Below are 20,828 nucleotides of genomic sequence, written 5' to 3'. Positions count from 1 at the left end.
TAAAAATTTGGCTCTCAAAAGAAATGTCAATCGTTGTACTGTTGACATTTGGCTCTGTGGACCAATGAGTTTGCCAACCACTGCCCTAGAGAGATTTTTATTACTTGGGATGGCACAGTGGGTAGATGTTAGTGAAGTGCAGAGATTCCAGAGGCCTGGCCTAGGTTTGAAACCTGGATCATCAGCTTATTGGCTGGGCCATCCTGACCTGACCTTTCAAATATATGAAGTAAGGATATAGTGATACCTGCTCCAGAGGGTTGTTAGGAAGACTGAGCATTTGCCAGCTCCTGGTCCATGACAAGTGCTGCGTAAAGGTTTGCAGTTGTGCTGAGACCCCCGCATCTGCAGAGGATGCGAAGTCACACGCCAGCTTCCACCATGTGCAAGATGTACAATTATGAATAAGCTGCTAACTTTTTTGAGCCTCAGTTTCTTCTCTTTGTAATATGGGGATGCTTCTAGTGGTAGTCCCAAATTTTATTAGAAATCAGTGCGATAATGCGTATGTAAAGTGTTTATTTTTAACATAGGGTCTGGAACATGGAAATACTCAGTCATAACTACAGTGAATACTTACAATTATCACTACTATCACTATTATTGTTTCCATTATTTTTAATTCTATTGTTAATATGTCTCTGGCGTAGGTAAAAGTTTTCTAAGATGATTACACAAACCCTCCATGGAAATCAATATGGCTAGTATGTGGGAAATAATGTTGAGGTCTATTCTTACTTTGGGTATTTTTGTATAAATGGAGCTGTTTCAGAAAATTGACAATATTCAGTAAAATTCTTATAATCATGTATTTATAATTTCATAGGTTATAGAAGATAGAAGTTAATCAGGATCAGTTTTAGGTGGACAGCCTTACATTCATGGAAAATGACTCATAGGAAACACCAGGAACTAAAATTTCCAAAATAGAAAAACAAAAAGCCGTCACATAAACCGTGTTTAAATCAAGTCTGTATCTGTTTCATATCTTCACTGGGATTGTGTTCATAGAGTTTTGGCATTTCTTAAACTTCTGATGTTATATCTCATTTATGACTGAAAACCATGCATCATAACCACACACCATGGCGAATGAATGGATAAGCACTTGTTCTCCTGTTGGTAACATTTTCCACATTAGTCATTTGGGTCACTGTGTCTGCAGTATCCAAATTTAAACCATTGTGTTGTTTCACAATATATCCTTAAGTTCAGCTCCTCCTACCCCCCCGCCTTTTTTTTTTTTAAGAGGGTAGGGAATAAGGAAACAGTGATTAGAATTTAGGACTGTGAGAAAGGCAGGGCTCTGACTAGCACTTGACACGGTAGTACCTTGTGTTTTCAAGGAAGGTGGGAGCTTGCATTGAGCTGTCAGATGAGCAGATATTTGTACCAGGCCTAGATTCAAACTCTCAAGTTACCACATGGAGGTGCTGATGAAATTTCTAGGTTATATGTTCAGGAGAGATGAGTAAAGTTAGAGGAGAGAGACACAGGCTGGGTAGAGTGGATGTAGTGCCTTCTCATGTTAGGGTACAACTTCTACATGCATAGGAACACTTCTTCTGGGGTAGGTGCAGATATCTGCTGAGAGTATGGAATGCTTTGAAGGTTAGAACCTGGAGAGTGAATCCGAGGTTAGTGTCCTTGGGGTCATAGAATAGAGGGCCTTTTAAGCCATGATTAGAAAGATGGGCTTTATTCAAAGGCCAAGAGGGTTGTATGGAAGAGTTATAAGTAGGAGCCATAGGATCCTATTTGTGTTTCTGAAGGATCACTGTGCAAAGACCAATGAGGAACAGTGCAGACAAGGGAGGATGCTGCCTTGGGTGTACATGGTGGTGCAGAAAGGAAGAGAGTGGCGTTGAATGGAGAGATGCAATGGAGTGAAGCAGCACAGGCCTGGGTGATTATTTAGACTTAAGTGGTGACAGAGTGGGGAAGGATTGAACCCATGTGGTAGAGCAGAGATCTTACAGATACAGAACTCTGAGGAGAGAGACTCAGGCTGGATAGAGTGGGTGTTAGCGCCGCCTCATGTGTGGGGTGCAAGGTGGAACAGTGTCTCTTCACTGGGAGAGCTTTAGGGCTGGCACTCTTCTGGGGCAGATTTGTTTCAGTCGGGTTTACATTTTCATGCATGGAAGTCAATAGCCAATTAACAGTTGCCTGAACAAATAGGGATCCATTTACTCCTGTACAAGAAGTCAGAGGTCCATGACCACGGCATTCTTCTAGTGGCTCCATGAGGGGTCCTCACACTGACTTGTCTTGGCGTTTTTCTCATGGTTTTTACCCGTGATTGCAAGATGGCTGCTGCTCCTCCAGTTGCCATATCTGCTTAAGGAGAGGGTAGAGAAAAAAGGGATGAAATCTGTAGTGGGAAAACACAGGCTTTCCCAGAAACCCTCTGTGATGTCTCCTTGCATCTCATTGGTCAGAACTGGGTCAAATGGCAACTCCTCACTGGCACATTGCTGCTCTGATCAAGCAATGGTTCTGAGAACAGGAAATGGAGGAAGTGGAACTTCTATATGCAGAGTGGCCCAGTTTGCTTCACCAGGTCCTGTAATGGGGGAGGAGTAGGAAGAGTTTGAGGAATGAAGGAGTTTAATCACATGGTGAGGAGTGTCAGTGGGCACATTTTCTTTCAACTCTGCAGTCAGCCCCAAACTATAATTTCACATTAATATAAATTATGAAATGCATTTAAAGTTTGCCTATATTTTTGTTAGTTATCTTTAAATACATATAGCATTGAATTGTCTTTAAAATATACTAAACACATTTTTCTATCTGATAAAAATTCTCAACCTACAAAATATATTTTTTCAAATTTATTCCAAATCTTCCTTGTCCCTAAACTGTCAGTGGACCTTTTTGGGTTTAGAACAAATGTAGAAAATTCCACTTGGTGTTCACTTACTGATGTGTAAGTGAAAGCAGGGAATACATGATGGAGAATGTCCCACCCTTTACTGTTGTTTTTTTGTATCTGTGAAAGATGTAATGATTCTGTGTTTAAAACCGGAGAGGGGAAATGCTTCTTCACCCTTTTTGAAGGTAACTTTATTTGGGAATCATATGATGCTAATATTTGTCCTCTACTCCGGTTTAATTCAAGGTAGACTCACTACTGATACGTGCAGAATTCTGTTAGTGACTGTGTTACCTGACAGTGGTTATGAAGATAAATAATGCCAGTCCCTGAGGAGTAGAAGGAGCAGAGGTTTTGTAAGTGGCATCTGAAGCCTAGCATCCTGTCACATAATCTCAGGAAAACCCTCTGAACTGGCTTAGTCTATGGAATTGGGAGGAGAGAGCAGGAGATAATTATGTAGTCCTTACCACATGTATGTACAAAACACCTCTGAAACCTGGTGGCAGGGCTCTCGGAGGCACAAGTATAATCTAGCGGGATGTTACGTAGAGATTACTTCCTGTGGGCAGGCTTAAGAAGGCGTTGTGGAAGGTGGGTTTGAACTCCATGTTGGCGAATGAAGAGGGTTTAAAGGATGATGGACTGTGGCCCCAGGCTGAGCAAATGCACACTGTGTGTGTTTGAGGGGTTCAGGGATTAGGAGTTGTTTTCAATAAAGGACAAAATGAAGAAAGCCTTGAAAGTCTGGCTGAGTGGGTTTGGACTTTGTTCTCTAGGTGTTGGGGAGCAACCAAGACATTTTAAAAATTCATAGAATTTACTTTTGATACAAGTGGAATTTATTGGTCAAAGAATATGTATAAAGTTTCCATAGATCTCAAATGTTAAACTTTTTTTTTATTTGAGATCATTGTAGCTTATACCACACAGTTATAAGAAATAGTACCACCTGGCCAGTGTGGCCCAGTGGTTGAGTGTTGATCCATGAACCAGGAGGTCATGGTTGGATTCCCGGTCAGGACACATGCTTGGGTTGCAGCCTCGATGCCCAGTGTGGAACATGTGTAGGAGGTAGCCAATAAATGATTCTCTTTCACCATTAATTACAATAGAAGCCCCGTGCATGACATTTGTGCATGGGGGAGAGGAGAGGTGTGGGTGGAGTCCCTCAGCCCGGCCTGCACACTCTCCAATCTGAGACCCCTTGGGGGATGTCCAACTGCCTTTTGCAATTCAGGACTGCTGGCTCCTAACCTCTTGCCTGCCTGCCTGCCTGCCTGATTGCCCATAACCCCTCTGTCTGTCTGCCTGATCGCCCCTAACCACCTCTGCCTCGTCCCGCACCCGGGACCCAGGTTTCCCTACTCTCGCTGGTTGCGGGCACCAAGGACCCGGGCTTCCCTCCCTCTGGCTGGCTGCAGGTATCCAGGACCCAGGCTGGCTTTGCCTGGGCTGGCAACAGCCACGGGCACCATGGGAGGGCAGCTTTACCTGGGCTGAAGCTGCAGGTGTCCGGGGCCATGGGGTGGGTGGCTTGACCCTCTCCAGGGCCACATCCTGGCTGGTCCCCATTCCTCTTCTTCAAGCTCATTTGTGCCTGTCTGGTCTCTATTCCTCTCTTCCCAGTGTTGAGTGTCTGAGACCTTATGGAATGACAGCACGAGGGCCTGATGATCATTTGCATATTAGCTCTTTATTATATAGGATGTTTTTATCTCTCTCCCTCTCCCTTCCTCTCTGAAGTCAGTAAAAAAAACCCAAACAACAAAACAAAACAAAACAAAAACAAAAACAAAACAACCTAGAGATCCTGAGCATTTCCCGTTTTCCCAGGGTAACACATGGCACAATATTACAACAGGAAACCAGCTGAAGACTTGAGGAATGTCCATGATATGCTTAAATCCGTGTTGTAAGCGGATGATCTTAGTAGGGATGAGAGAATGGATTGGAGGCACAGAATGGAGGCCAGCAGATCCTTGGGAGGTTCCTGGAATTATTGAAGAGAGGGCATGAAGAGTGATGATGGGATTTGAAAGGAGAGGATATGCAGGTGGAAACAACAGGATTTGGCAGTCATGTGGGATAAGAGCAGTTGATGCTGTGTGCAATTGCTCAGCAAATAGGGATTTAAGGCCAGTGCTGTGCCTTGCACTCTGCTAAGCACTGCAGAGGTTAAAGACCATCTTATGGAGACTGGGCAGTGTGACAGAGAGGAGGTGGGGCGCAGATAAAACTATCCTAGATTGGAAGAGATAGGGTGAGACTACACCTGTGGAGGAGGCAACTACTTTGCTGCTGCTGCTGCTGCTGCTGCTGCTGCTGCTGCTGCTGCTGGTGGTGGTTTCTACCATGTGGTAATGTAGGTCCGAAGCCAGAAATCTAGATTTTTATGCGAGATCTCCCAATTTTTAAATGTTACCTAATACAACTTAAAAAAACAAAAACAAACTATTAGCATGCATCTATGGGCCAGATTCACCTCACAGATTAGCCTCAGCCTTTGTGATAGAATATTTAGAGCTGAAGTTATTCAATGTGTGTAACAAATCACCCCAAATTTAGTCGCTTAAAATGACCATCATTTTATAATTTCTCGCAGTTCTGAGGGTTGTCTGGGTTCAGCTGGGCAATAATTATAGGTAGATGATGGCCAGGGCTGGAGAAATATACAGGTCCATCTTGGGACCTGAGACAATGTAACTTTCTCTTTCTTCATACAGTTTGAGGGGCTCTTGTGGCCTCTCCATCTGGTCTCTCCATTCACCAGGGTAATTGGATTTCTTCCATGGTGGCTCTGAGCCTCCCAAAGTGAATGTTCCAATAGAGGATACGTGAGAACAACCAGCCTCCTTATGGCCAGGTCCAGGATTGCAAAGCATCACCTTGGCCCCTTTTGTTGGTGAAGGCAGCCCAGGCTCACTGGGGGAGGGGCGCTCATTCGAGGCCTGCCATCTTTGGAGACTGCCTGCAGCTGAAGCAGGATCTCCAGCGAGTGGCGATGTTTTCATCTAGAAAAGTTAGAAGAAGGGGCATGTTCTCCTGCTGCCAGCCCATGTTGCTCAGAAGTTTTTGGAGAAGTGCATAATACTACCGTATTTTTCGGACCATAAGACGCTCCGGACCATAAGATGCACCAGTTTTTAGAGAAGGGAAATGAAGAAAAAAAGATTCTGAAACAAATAGTGTCCTAAAATATTTTATGTGCATTAAAACCCAACATCACAGTCATAAACACATGTAATCAACTCTGTAAAGTAAACAGCAGCATTTAGAACCATTTTAGAGCCAGGCAAGCACACAGAGACCACACAGAGCCGGGCAAGTAAAAAAACTTTTTTTTAAAAGTATATGTGTAGGCTATATTTGGACCATAAGATGCAGGGACTTTTTCCTCCCACTTCTGGGGGGAAAAAAGTGCGTCTTATGGTCCGAAAAATACGGTATATTTTATGGTGACAGTGATTCTGGGGAAAGTGTGTTTTAATACAATGGAAACAACTCAATTTATAACTATTTGGCTTTTAGTCATTAAAAAAAAAAGCCTATATAATAAAAGAGTAATATGCAAATTGACCATACCTCCACTACACCAACAAGCCATGCCCAATAGCCACACCCAACAGCCAATCAGGAGCAAATATGAAAATAAATCCAACCAAGATGGCAGCCACAGAGAGCAGGAGGGAGGCTTGGTGCTTGGGTTTCCCCTGTAATAAAGAAAGCCAAACTTTCCACCTGCCCTTGATGGCCTAGGCCTCCACTCAATGCTATAAAGTTTCAATTATAGAATATAAATAAATTCCAACAGAAATGGCTACCACCAAGCGAGCAGGAGGCTTGGCTCTGCTCCAGGCTGCAAAATTTCAATTGTAAAAGATAAATATATCTCAGATACTAGGGCCTCTGCTTGGGTCACCAGGGGTGTGGTCGGCCTACAAATCACCACAGGCCCCTCACCTAGGTCGCCCTACATCCCAAGGGAACTCCCACCCTTATCTGGGACACCCTTTAGGGTAAACCAGATGGTCCCCACCAATGCACCAGGCCTCTATCCTATCTAATAAAAGAGTAAATGCAGATTGACCATCACTCCATCACTCAAGATGGCTGCCTCATGTGGACACAAGATAGCCACTACAAGATGGGCAGCAGGGGGAGGGCAGTTGGGAGGCACCAGGCCTGCAGGAGAGGACAGTTGGGGGCAATCAAGCTCGCAGGGGAGGACAGTTAGGCTGGCACAGGAGGGAAGTTGGGGGTGACTGGGCCTGCATGGAAGGGCAGTTGGGCGGGACCCAGGCCTGCAGGGGAGAGCAGTTGGGGGGAGGGGATCAGGCCTGAAGGGGAGAGTAGTTTGGGGGGGGGGACCAGGCCTGCAGGGGAGGGCAGTTAGGGGTGACCAGGTCTGAAGGGGAGGGCAGTTTAGGGGGACCAGGCCTGAAGGGGAGGGCAGTTAGGAGTGACCAGGTCTGAAGGGGAGGGCAGTTGGGGACAAACAGGCTAACAAGGGAGCAGTTAGGCATCAATCATGCTGGCAGCGTGTGGTTAGGGGTTGATGAGGCTGGCAGGCAGAAGCGGTTAAGGGCAACCAGGAAGGCAGGCAGGTGAGCTGTTGGAACCAGCAGTACTGGATTGTGAGAGGGCAGTCGGACAGCAGGTTAGGCTTAGGGTACACCCCCCCCCCCCCGCCAAACTTTTCTGGTTTGGTGAATGTGTGTTTTTCAAATATGTGACCAGATGTTATAATTAATATTGGGTCCTTAAACACGTATTCCTTTAGAAAAGGGGCCCTCAAATAAAATGTTGCCTAAGAATTACAAATCTTTACTGACCCAAGACAGGTTTAGCTGAAATGCCCATTAGCATGGACATGTGTTCCTAAGACAGAAGACCAGTCTATATAATATGTAGGACCCTGTACAAAATGAAAATGTTTAAAAATGAAGAATTTTAAGATATTGACAGGAAAGCATTAAACCAAGCCCCAGGCTCCATGAGCTGTACAGGTCTTTCACCTTTCAAGCCCACCCTGCTTAGACCCTTGAAAATATGGGCAAATATTGGAGTAAAATGTAATTTTCCAGCAGAGGGCCATTGGCTCTAATAAAATTCTCATTTCGTTTTGACACCCACATGTTTTTTTAGAAGCACTGTGTAGACACGTCAGAAAAGATGGAAGCTTTGTGCTAGGTAAGTGCTCCGTTCCGAAGCAGCACCATTCCTTTTGGCCGAGCAGTTGGTCCTGGCAGGCCTAGGCTGAGCTTTCTGCCTTGTAGCCTTCCTGAGTCCCAATGGCTCTGTCTCAGAAGGTATAATACAACATATGTATGCCATTAAGTATTTGATATCTACTGAATGTGCTTTTCTCCTTTCCCCTCAGCCCTGTTTCGGAAGCATACGGAATACATTGCTTGTCTAACTGATGGGCACTGTGTTCATTTGGAACAGACTGGAACATAGTTCATTAAGCTAAGAATCTGGGGTCAACATTTCTGGAAGGTGCTTGGTGGACTCTAGACAGGCTTCAATGTTGCACTATTTCAGGGAGTGTATTAGTCAGCTCAGGCTGCTGTACCAAAGAACCGCAGACTGAGTGGTTTAAACAACAGAAATCTATGGTCTCAGTTCTGGAGGCTGGAAGTCCAAGATTGAGATGTCAGCAGGGCCTTCATGCCTCTGAAAGTGCCGAGGAGGGAGCAGGCCTGGGCCTTTCTCCTGTCTCCGTGAGTTCCTTGGCCTGTGCTAACTCAACTCGAAATGGCTTCTCCTTGTGCGTATGTGTGTGCGCCCAAATTTTCCCATTTTATAAAGACACCAGTCAAATTGGATGAGTGGCTCACTCTCTTCCAATATGACTTCATCTTAAATCATCTGCAATACATTCTGAGGTACAGGGGGGGGGTGGTGTTTTGAGACTTCAACATATGAATTTTGGGGACACATAATTCAATCCATAACAAGGCATGTTCGGGTTATATCTGGGAATGGCAGCCCCTGGCATTGTAGAGCTCACAATGAGTGGCTGTGCACGGAAGCTCTGCGGTGTAAGAATTCGTCTGCTTTACTATTTTAGAGATGTGTTTGTGGAGGTGACTTTTTAAATACATGAGCCACGTTGAATTACTTGTTTAGGCTCCTGATTGTGGCATCATGGCTCTTAAAATTTTTTAATTATGCTTGTCAATCAGTGGATTTCAGGGCCAAATTACTCTCATACCCACATGCCTGATCCTTATAATAGAATAATAATAGCTAACATTTATTGAATGCTTATTATGTACTTATAACTCTGCATGCATTATCTAATTTTATCTTCACAACAAGTCTATTAGTTACTGTTATTCTTTCTCTTAACAGATGAGAACACTGAGATTAAGTGTGGTTATGTGACTTGCCCACAGTCACACAGCTAATTAAGAGACAGGCTATGATTTGAACCCACTTCTGTCTCATTTCCAAACCCAAGCAACATTACATAGGGTGTGCCCCATATTATAAAAAAATAAAAATAAAAATGTTTTTTAGAGAGAGGGAGGGAGGGAGAGAGAAAGACTGCAATATCAATCGGCTCTTTCCAGCATGACCCCTACTGGAGATTGAGCCCACAACCTGGATAGGTACCCTGAGTGGGAATTGAATCTGTGACCTGTTGGTGCATTGGTCAACACTCAACCACTGAACCACACAGGCCAGGCTGCCGCACATTTTTAGAGGAATACTTGTATATGACGGTTTACTGTTTAATGTCTATTCATCAAAAGTTTTTTTTTTTCCTAGATCATTCCCTGATGAAACATTCTCTACCTAAATTTATTTTTTGCAGGATTCTTAATCCTTTTCAAAGTAACCACCTCTCCTTCTATAGGTTTTTTTTTGGAAGGATTTGCACTTCTGTAAATCTAGGAAAACTCAATCTGAAGTAATTGAAATTACAAATGTAAATGGTGAGTGGGCTTATATATTTGAATTGTGTGTTTTCAGATCCTTAGGAGAACATAGGAATTAACTGATTTCTTCAACACAGATGAAAATAGAGCCCTCAAACCACCAGAGAATTTCCTACTAGTGATCAGGAAAAGTATGTTCAACTCATTTATCACTGTGCTCAGTATAATTTGCTCTGTGATGAGACCTCGACTGATTTCCTCGGTAAATACCTTTCACTTTGTTCATTCTTTGCCTGGTAGCAACTGAATCCTCTTGTCTCTCAGAGTGATAGTTCACTTGAATTCAGGCCTGTGAAGAGATAAGTTCCTTTCCAGGCGTGACACAGTGTTGGTTTGGAAGCAGAGCCTGGTATCCTCTGACGGATACCAGAAATTACATTTTGTGTGGATGCTTTTTATCTCACTTGCCCATGTGTACAGTATTAAATTGCAAACAATATGACAGAGTCATCTTTCTAAAAATCCTGATTATTCTTGACTAATAGTTCATATTGCGCAAGTAGAAAAGAAAGATAAGGTACAATCAGTGAGGACACCATCTGAGCTTCTCCCATCTCAATAGTAAGTGACAACCTGAGATGGCAGAGAAATGGATCACACTTTTTTTCACTTTATTTCACTAAGATACTTTATTTCATTAAGTATACTTAGTCGAACATGTATCTATGTATGTGAGTTATCACCTTTGTTAAAATACCAACTCAGGTATTATTGCTTTTAGTACCACAAATATTGGCTGAGGACCTCCCTTTTCTAATTGAAGTACTTGCATAGGGGCTATGGAATACTTTATTGTGCTTTTCCTGTGTCTAATAGCAATGTTTTGGGGAGCAAAGTCATCAGGGAACACATTAAAGATATGAATTCCGGGGTCCTGGATGCCAGCCCTCCGGATTTGAGGGCTCCACGAGATGCTGCCCAGCTTTGCCTCACCATAGTCTGAAGTGTGTTAACATGAGGATGAAGCTTCAATGCAGTTTCCTCTTATTTGATTCATGTTCCTCTTGCCTATCTCTCCTACTGTTTCCTTACCCCAAGTGTAGTAAAGAAAAAGATTTTAAGGGCTGTTCCAATAGCTTATTTTTAAAAATTGTTTGTGAAGAACTTTGTTAATTTTAGCAATATCACAATTCTATCTTTTTTTTTTGTGGTCTATATGAAAGAAGCCATTGGGGAAGGAGAGTGTGTGTGTGTGTGTGTGTGTGTGTGTGTGTGTGTGTTTTATGCAACAGATTTTATTTAGCATAGGTAGTCAGTCCCAACATTCAGCACAAAAAGTTTACAGAGGATAGAAAATGCATTAATAAAAGCCAGTCTTTACCAAAAGAAAACAGAAAATATATTATTGATTCAAAATATTTTACACTTGAAAGATAAACTGCAATAACTTATCTGGGCACCTACTGACGAGAGAAAGAATGAGAAGAAAAGAATGTTTTAAGAAGAGCTCAGTCTCCAGCTGGTATCAGAGAAGTTAGATGAGGTAGCTGATGGCTAAAGTCTCTTTATGTTTTGCATTGGTACTTTCATCTGGAAATGTGTACGGGGGCAGAAGACCTGCAGGTCTATTACTCCCACCGCAGGTCTGCTCCCAGGTAAAAGAGTGTTCCTTCAACAGCATTTTTCTCTGTGTACAGATTTAGGATCTGTTTATATAGTGGGACTGTTGGAATGATAACTTCATCAATATCATTTACAGGTTGTTTTCCCAACTTCTTTTTTCAGAGCAGAGCTGAGTTCTTCATCTTCTTTCTCAAAAGTTCTGTGTGTGTGTGTGTGTGTGTGTGTGTGTGTGTGTGTTTAAATCAATTTCAGCTACTTTTTGATCTGAACGAGTAACCATCTCTTCTAGATTCTGGTGACCTTATTTTAGGTCTTTCTCTGTTCGTTGCATGGCATTGAGCTTTGCCTAGGGCAGCCATTTCCTCCTTCATCCGCCATCTCAGATTGTCACTGACTGTTGAGATGAGAGAAGCTCAGATGGTGTCCTCACTAATTGTGCCATCCCTACTGGGACCAACAGTGTTCACAGGAGGCTGGGAAGGGTGCCGAGAACTTGTTGTGGCAGGATAAGGACCCCCAGGTGGGTAAGGACAGCCTGGGTAACCACTGCGATTGGAAGGGTATCTGGATGGGTATGGAGAGATTCCACTGGGCACACCTGGCCCTGTTGCCTGGTATGATGGGTAAAATGTTAAATTGTAGGTCAGGAGCAGGCTGGAGGTTCATCTCCAAACACCACTGTCATGACCTGAATAAGCCTCAACACGTCTGACTGAGGATATTTCCATTCATGTAGATAACAAAGATATATCTTCCCATTTGCATCAACATGCTCTCCTGTTTTCATAGTCATTGAACTAGTAGGCTCAACAAAACAGATAGGGGGATTATATGGGTATGTGTCCAGTAGCCACATGCATATTGGAATATTATATGTATTTCCTCTATAATGCACAGGAACTGTTCCAGTGAGATTCATCATTTCCTAGAAACTGCTATCATTAAAAACATATGAATCCAATACAGGTTGGAGATCTCTGTATAACGTAATCATATTGATAGTTTCACGCCAGTTAGGTCTCTGTATTTGTACTTGGACACCATATTCTTGAGCTGCTATCATACATGCCATGGTGGCCACCAGAGGCTCCATCTCGCAGGCAGAGGGTCAGCTACTCCAGGGCTGTCCTCACCTTCCCCCACCCCCCCTCCTCCCCCATTGCACACTGCACACCAATAGCCAGCTGCCTGCCACCTGTGTGTGTATGTGTGTGTTTACTACCTGCTATTCTCCACAGCAGATCTCGGGAAGATAGCAGTTCCATTTGAACAACATGTTTGTTCTTTCTGAGGATGAGCCCTGGGTTTCTGTGCCAGTGAGTGCTGTTCTCAGTGCTTTTCAGCAAATTATGACTCTCCTTTCTATACATCCCAGACTGTAGTGCAGATATTTCTCAAGTTTAGGGAGGCTCCTTTTTGGGGTGAGAGAAGGAAATAAATTCTTTTAAAAAATATATTTTATTGATTTTTTACAGAGAGGAAAGGAGAGGGATAGAGAGTTAGAAACATCGATCAGCTGCCTTCTGCACAACCCCTACTGGGGATGTGCCTGCAACCAAGGTACATGCCCTTGACTGGAATCAAACCGGGACCCTTCAGTCTGCAGGCCGACGTTCTATCCACTGAGTCAAACCGGTTAGGGCGGAATCAGTATTCTTTGAAAAGTGATTTTGAGGATTTCTGGGATTCAGAATAGGTAGTAATGACTTCTTGGTGTTTAGTGGCTAGGATTTTGAATTCTCTAAGTATGTGAAACAGTCACAACCAAATGTCCTAATGGATATTCAAAGAGAAGAAGTTTTTAGCTAAAACTTTCCGACAGGTGAGTTCCCATTTGTTGAGAAGCTGAATTAGCAAATGAGGCTCCTCTTTAACTCCTGGTAAAGATCTAGAGAGCAGGAATATCCTCAGTGATTCCGGTGGCTATCCTAAAGGAGTAGAAATCTAAACAATAGTTTTCGAGGGAGAGCCTTCTTTATAAACGACTTAGTAACATAGGAAAATCATAAGTTAACTGTTGTGAAGTTAAGACATTGTGATTTTCCCCCCTAAAGTGTCAGATCCAAGGTCTGGTTTCCATTGGAGACCCCAAGTAAATCTCAAGGGTCCCATATCTCAAACGGGAAAGATTGGCCTGGATTTGAGCTCCAGCACCCAGCTGGTTGGCTTTTGTTTGTTTGGGTTGGTTAATGCAAGTGAGAACCTGTTATCTTTGTCAAAGTGCTGCAGTTGGCTTTTCTTAATGGTAAAATCTCTCTCTCTGCTGTCTCTTCTATGAAAGCTTTGTACTAGCAGATAACCCTTGGCTGTGGAGCTTTGCTGATGGACATGGCTCTGAGAATAATTCAGGTTATCCTGCGAGGGGCTTGAACATTCCTCTTAGGGCTGAGGCAAGGCAAGCTGAGTCATGGCGTGCTGGGCCAGGTGTCCTGAAATCGCAGCTGCAGTAGCAACAACAATTTAATAGCAGTAGCTGGCTTAGCATTACTGATGCTTCCAAAGTGCCAGGTACTCTGCTAATTGCTGTACATGTATTATCTCACTTAAATTGGCAACAGTCCCATTAGCTAGGTACCATCTTTCATCTCCTTTTACAGATAACCATCTCAAAGTCACATGACTAGTCAGAAGTAGGAGTGGCCTTGAATTCTGATCTTCTGGCTTAAAACCATGCATTTGATAACAGCACTACTCTCTTAGACCCAAGTACACATTGTTACCCACGTTTCCACTCCTTAAATCACATCATATTCAGATTTTACTTAGTAATCCAGGGACCTGAAGACTCTCTTTTCTTATTTTTAATGAGTTTAGATTTTGAGTGAGAGGAAAAGACAACATGAGAAAGTTTAACCTTGTGAAACTAAGAATGACTTTCAGCCTAAGGTCATGTCCACCTATTGAATGGTCAAGGGAAAAACGATATCAGGGTGTGTGTGTATGAATGTTGGGAGGGAAAGGTGAGAGAGGAGATAGATAGGTGGAGAAGGAGTGATATTAAATATAATTTAAGAACTAGAGTTCAGAGGTCAGCTATGTGGTAATGTCATAGGAGGGTTTATGAAAAAAGGTTATGTGATCAAATAAATTTGGGAAACTGTACATTCTAACAATCAATTGCAGAGCAACAACAACAAAACACTCCCAGCATCTAACACTTACTGAGTGCTTCCTGTGTGCATGTTAAATGTACCAACACTTCGTGAGGCAGGCGTTATTTCAGTATCAGTTTCACAGATGAAGAAAGGTCATCCTGCTCTGGTGTTGTGTGGCTGGGATCCCAGTGAAGGGAGTTGGTCCCAGGCACCAAACTCCTTCCTGTCTTCTGCTGCTTTCCCTGGTGGCACGTAGATATGCACCAGGCCCTCTTCTGACGTCTTTCATGCATGTATGTTGACTCATTTAACCCTCTCAAGCATCATAATGTGCATCAGCACATTAAAGGCTCTGAAGTGTCCAGCAATCAGAAACTTGTTCATCTGTGTCCAGTGTTTCTCAGCTTTACTTGAAGATGGGATTCTCCTGCCTCTCTTTGGAGGGGGAGAGTTGAAGGGACAGTATCTGTCTGTGTGCACTTTAGGAAATTACTAACAGGAAAATCATCTTATTCTAACTTTGCTTCCTCTCAAACACAGGTTTGAGACATGATTTATTTTCAAAATGAAGCAGAGAGTCTGGCTTCATTCTGCAACTGCCCATGCCTGTGACCTTCATCAGCTCCACCTTGGTGCCCCAGGGACACAAATTCCTGCTTCTGTCTACTTTATGGGAATGTTGACAGTAAATGATTATAAAGCTCTTTGGGCTTCTTAGAAAAAGAAGCTACTGAAGTTCAAGGTCTTGGTAATGTCCTAATAAATATGTAGAGTTCCTTCAATTTGGTTATCATTGAAAAAATGAATGTATATCCTAACAGGACAGGTTAAGTAGTTTTAGCTTATGCCGAGAAGGAAAGAAAATTTATATGGAAAATGTTCATTGCTCCCAGGAGCCAAATCTTCAAGTTTTCATATGTGGCATTGAGATGTCATGATTGGCAACAGTCACTTAAGTAACATTAATATTGAGTCTTTATAAGACTATGGAAGCCATATGTTTGTTTCTATGGTCTTATCCTTTTGAAGTCCAAATATTTGAGGCCAGAGATCCAAATACATACATCTGGGGCATATATCCTTGGAATTGTATGTTATTTAATATGTTTTGTTTTAGCATTAGTTTTTTTAGTGTAAGGTTAAAAATCTAATCAGTTATAAGAGATATAAAATTCAACTCAAGCAAAAAGGTTTATGGGTTCATTTAGGTGATGAGTTCACATACTTTCAGAGTTGGTTTGAACTTTAGGGTTGGTTGACTCGAGGCCTAGAGTTAGTATTGTGTGTCTTGTCTGTGATCCCTTCCACTCAGCCTTCATGGTGGCCTGTCACCTTGACTCAATTGTTGATTCAACTTTATGTAAAGATGTCTACCAAGTACCCCTGGGGCTGCTTACTCCCTTCTCCACGTCAAGAAAGAAGGAGGGGGGAATACCATTGTAGGGGAGACATATTATTTCTATAAGTTATTTTAGAATAGAAAGAAAGACTATCAAATCTTTTTTGTTGGCCAGAATTGACATGTTCTCATTTGTGAGCAAGTGCCTCTGAGAGAATTGAGGCTGATTAGGATAGACAGTGGCTCCATGTTCTATTCCTTGATTTTGCGGTGGAGTGAGCTTCTCCAAAGCAGGTGTGGGTCCTAGAGGAGAATCAGGGGAGTTTGCACAATAAGTGAGAATGGCTGCAGATTTAGAGTTGACAACAAGTCATGATGCAACTTACCTGGTAGTTTTCTTTTATACCCTCACTAGAGGCCTGGTGCATAAAAATTCATGCACTGGTATGTGTGTGTGTGTGTGTGTGTATGTGTGTGTATGTGTGTGTATGTGTGTGTCCCCCAGCTCTGCCTGAACCCTCTTGCAGCCCGGGAGCCCTTGGGGGATGTCCAACTAATGGCTTAGGACTACTTCCTACTCCCTCTGCTGGAGGTGACAGGCGGGCTGATGAGGGAAAGGCGCTGGCTGGCAAGCGGCTGGCCCTGCCCCACATTGCCCCTCTGCCACCCTCCTTTCCCCTGATCACTGTCCTCTCCCTGTGCCTGCTGGCACCCACCTTGGCTGGCTTGTCGCTGGCCCCACCCCCCACCTACCTGTCATTGCTATTTGTTCAGTTTGCATATTAGGCTTTTATTATATAGGATGTTAGCAGTTACTTGTGAAACTGGCTTGTTAATGAATAAAAGACTGAGATCAGAGTTTAACTTCCAAAGAATTAAGTTTTAAGCTCTGTTCTTTCTTAGTCATACAGGCTAGATCAGACCAAATTGAAGGATTATCTTCCTTTTAGCTGGTTGAAAAGTCTTGGTGTCTTGTTTTGAATTTGTAAAGCATTAAATTGATTCTTTATCTGGCCATTGTGTTTCTATACCAAATGCCTTTTGGATGAGTGAATCTGAGGTTGCATCAAGATAGTATAAATTACCTGAACTTTATTTCTTTTTCCTTTTTATTGATCTCATGATGACTGTTCCTTGCATCTGACATCGAACTTCATGCTTTAATAAATAAAATATATCTGTATCCACATGTGTCTCCTAGGTGCCTGACATTACATAATATTACAAAAATTACAACACTAATAAAAATAAAATAGTTATTATTGAGAGGCATAAAGACCAAGAAGGATTGTAGTAGGCAGAGCTGACCTGAGTGCTGTATGCCAGGAAAGCACTATGTCAAGTGCTTTATCCGCATTGCTCTGTTCATCACAATAGCCCTGGGAAAGAGATGCTGTCATAACATCCCCGTTACAGATGGGGAAACAGAGGTAAATTTATATGCTTAAAGTTGAATGTATAAAGTTACATGCATAGACAGGAAATGGTGAAGCCAAAACACAGAACTTTAACTCTGGGCCCTGTGCCACTGCTTCCTGCATCGCAGCTCAGAAACTCGAGTCTGCTTCATCCAGTGCCCTGTTTGGAATACTTGGAAAGTCACATTGTCTTTAACTTCTTCTGATGTTAGTGCTTCTGTATACTAGTAGTGGTAGAGGATTGAAAGAGAGCTTTACTAGCTTGTGTCTCAGAAAATCCTAACCCAAGAGTTCTTCACAAATATCTGTATTTGCCCCAGTAGCCAAAATAATTTTGAAAAAGAACAAAGTTGGAGAACTCACTTTTCCTGATTTCAAAGCATATTACAAAACCATGGTAATCAAAACAGTGTGGGGCTGACATAAAGACACACTAATAGACCAGTAGACTTCAATAGAGAACTCAGAAATAAATCCTTACTTACATGGTCAAATGGTCACTAAATGTATAAAGGACAGTCTCTTTCACTAAGGGGGTTGGGAAAACTAGAATGTCACATACAAAAGAATGAATTTGAATCCTTTTTTTTCACTATATACAAGAGTCAATTCAAAGTGGATTGATGATTTAAATATAAGATTCCAAATGAAACTTCTAAAGGGAAAAATAGAAGAAAAGTTTCATGACATTGGTCTTGGCAGTGATTTCTTGGATATGACAACAAACTCCTAGGCAACAAAAGTAAATGAGTATGACTACATTAAATTTAAAAACTTTTGTGCATCAAAAAGGAATCAGAGTAAAAAGGCAACATATGTAATGGTAAAGTATTTGTAAATAATATATCTGATAAGGGGTTAATATCCAGAATATATAAAGAATTACAGTTCAACAACAAACCTAATTTAACCTGATTAAAAATGGGCAGAAGACTTGAAAAGACATTTCTCCTAAGATGACATACAAATTACCAACAAGGATAGGAATAAATGCTAACAATCTCTAATCAGATAAATTCAAATAAAAAACCACAATGAGATGTTTCCTCATACCTATTAGAATGGCTGTTATAAGAAAACATACCATTAGTGTGGGTGAGAATGTGGAGAAATTGGAAACCTTGTACACTCTTAGAGGGATTGTAAAATGGTGCAAATGCCATGGAAAACATGGTACTTCTGGGTATGTACCAAAAGAATTGAAAGCATGATCTCAAAGAGAGAGATTTTCAGCCCAGCACTATTCATCATAGGCAAGAGGTGGAAGTAATCCAAATGTCTATTAACAGATGGATAAACAAATTGTGCTATACACACACAATGGAATATCATTGAGCCTGACAAAGGGCAATCTGCCACACATGCTACAACACGATGAGCCCTGAGGACATATGGTAAGTGAAATAAGTTAGTCACAGAAAAGAAAAGTACTGAATGATTCCACTTACATGAAGTAGCTGGAATGGTCAAGTTCATAGACACAGAAAGTAGAGTGGTGGCTGCCAAGGCTGAGGGAAGAGGGTTTTTAAGTTGATAAAGAGTTTCAGTTTTGTAAGATGAGGACATTTGGAGAGGATTGCACACCAATGTGAATGTACTAGGCACCACCGAACTGAACGCTTAAAAGATGATAAATTTTCTTAACAGATTTTTAAAAAAATTGTGTTTGTCTCCTGGTACTTATGTAATACTTAATTGAATTATTGGAATCTCTGGCTGGAGGTGCCAAACACAATCTTTTGGGCTGTATGTGGTCCACAGTCTGTTTTTGACAAAATATGCGTGAGTGGTCAATATTTGCAAAGATTAGGACATTTCACATGAAGTCTCTATTTCTAGCTGCTCTTGAAGACTGGAACTCTGGGAACTGGGTGGACTGTTGAAAAGTCCTCCAAGTTGTTTTTCTTCTTCACAGTGTGGTGCTTCTTTGAGTGTCATACTTAGTTCATTTTACGAGCACTGGATTAATAGCACTGGATGAGTCATTTTTGCAAGCAAAAAAATAAAAATAAAAATATAAAATCATGTTTTCTTATTTTTTAAAACGTGCCATTTGTAAGTAAATACCTGTGTATTAGAAAGGAATTCGGAGACTGAAGGGGCTGCCCCTCCTAGGAAGCTAAGAAGAATAGTTACTGATGAAAAATATAAAAATCGTGGTTATTTGAAAGTTGATGTTGGCCCGGTGTTTTATCTGTATCTTTTATCTTATTATAACATAGTATTTCCAGATAGAGGCAAAGCACTGGAGGAGCAGCAGTTGTGCTGCGTGTGACATGTCCGTGTGTGCGGAAGCGTGTGCTTGAGGCATTGTAGAAAAGCTGCACGCTTCATACTGGGTCTGCTTCGCTTGTGCAGCAGAACTAGAAAATGCACTTCGTGCTTTGAATAAAGTAACTGGCATTTAGCTTCCAGTTCTGGGGGCTGCAGGGGGTCTGAGACCTTGGTGGTGATGAGACTTGAGTAGTAAGGTTCCTGTGCGAGCATTTTCCTCACCCTATTGCCACACAGAGTGAGGCTGCCCTGGCCGCTGCGTGAGAAGATGTGATGAGCTGGGCCCAGCACAGGCTTGTGCAGATGGGCAGTGGATCAGAGAAACCCCACAAACAGGCCACCCGAACCAAACGAGGCACTGCTGCTGCAGGGGCCTGAGAGTGAACAAAGTAGTAGATGCCTGGAGTCACTTTACCAAGTTATTTTCCTCTTTCATTCCTTAAATTGGTCAAGAGCAGCACTCGCTGGTGAAGCCGGGAACAGCAGACTCCAGTACTTGGAGCTTGCGTGATGCTTTCTTCTTTCCCCTTTCTTCTCTATCTTTATCTTCTCTTTCCTTCCCTTTATAAACTTTTTTAAATTCCAAAAGAACAATAACATATAAAGAAAAAAACTTAAGTTTCTTCCTCACCATCACCAATCCTGCCATTCTAAAAAAATCAGTATTAACAGTTTGGTTTGTATCAATGTTTTCTGCTTGTATACACATGTATGCAAGTAAAAAATTTTATTTGCTTACATTTTTACAAAAGTGGTCTCATACTATATACAGTGCCCTGTAACTTTCTTTATTCTCTTAGAATGATTTCATGGGCATCTCTCCAAAATTAGTAAATGTACTGAATTAGTATTTGTAGCTAAGATTATTATTTTAACGGCTGCAGAACATTTCCTAGTATGACTTTATCGTAATTCATTCACATAACCCCCTATTGATTGATTCAGATTGTTTATAAATTCCCCCTCTTCCCCAAACTCCCCAAATAGTGCTGCTTATTTAACTGCATTTTTGGAAAGCCTTTCCAAAGGCTTTGAAGAAGGAGGTTAAGGGCTTCTTCTTTTTCATTTACTTATTGATGATTTTATCTGGTTTTATGAGCTTAGCTTCTCTAATTAATAATTTACCTCTTGGGATCTTTGCATTTTTGATATTATGCCAGCAGGCAGGCTTTCTCAATCTTGGTGCTATTGTAATTTTGAGTCAGATAGTTCTTTGGGGGTGGAGGGGGTTGTCGGTGCATTGTAGGATATGAAACAACATCCCTGGCCTCCACCCACTATATTCTAGTAGCATGCCAACCCCCTTCACCC

At 42.1% G+C, this 20,828-nt stretch overlaps 1 protein-coding gene and 1 pseudogene across 9 annotated transcripts in view; one reads left to right on the top strand and one right to left on the bottom strand.

Moving 5' to 3' along the window:
* The window catches only part of MITF (melanocyte inducing transcription factor), a 216,539-nt gene that overhangs the window by 38,007 nt on the left and 157,704 nt on the right, over window positions 1-20,828 (top strand). The gene's annotated exons all lie outside the window — the stretch shown is intronic.
* Window positions 11,625-20,828, bottom strand: part of LOC118714999 — a 63,830-nt pseudogene continuing 54,626 nt past the window's right edge.

Source organism: Pipistrellus kuhlii, unplaced genomic scaffold (genome assembly GCF_014108245.1).
Source record: "Pipistrellus kuhlii isolate mPipKuh1 unplaced genomic scaffold, mPipKuh1.p scaffold_m20_p_11, whole genome shotgun sequence".
Classification (NCBI taxonomy): domain Eukaryota; kingdom Metazoa; phylum Chordata; class Mammalia; order Chiroptera; family Vespertilionidae; genus Pipistrellus; species Pipistrellus kuhlii.
The sequence above is the reverse complement of the archived record's forward strand: the minus strand, read 5'-3'. Positions and strand labels throughout refer to the sequence as shown.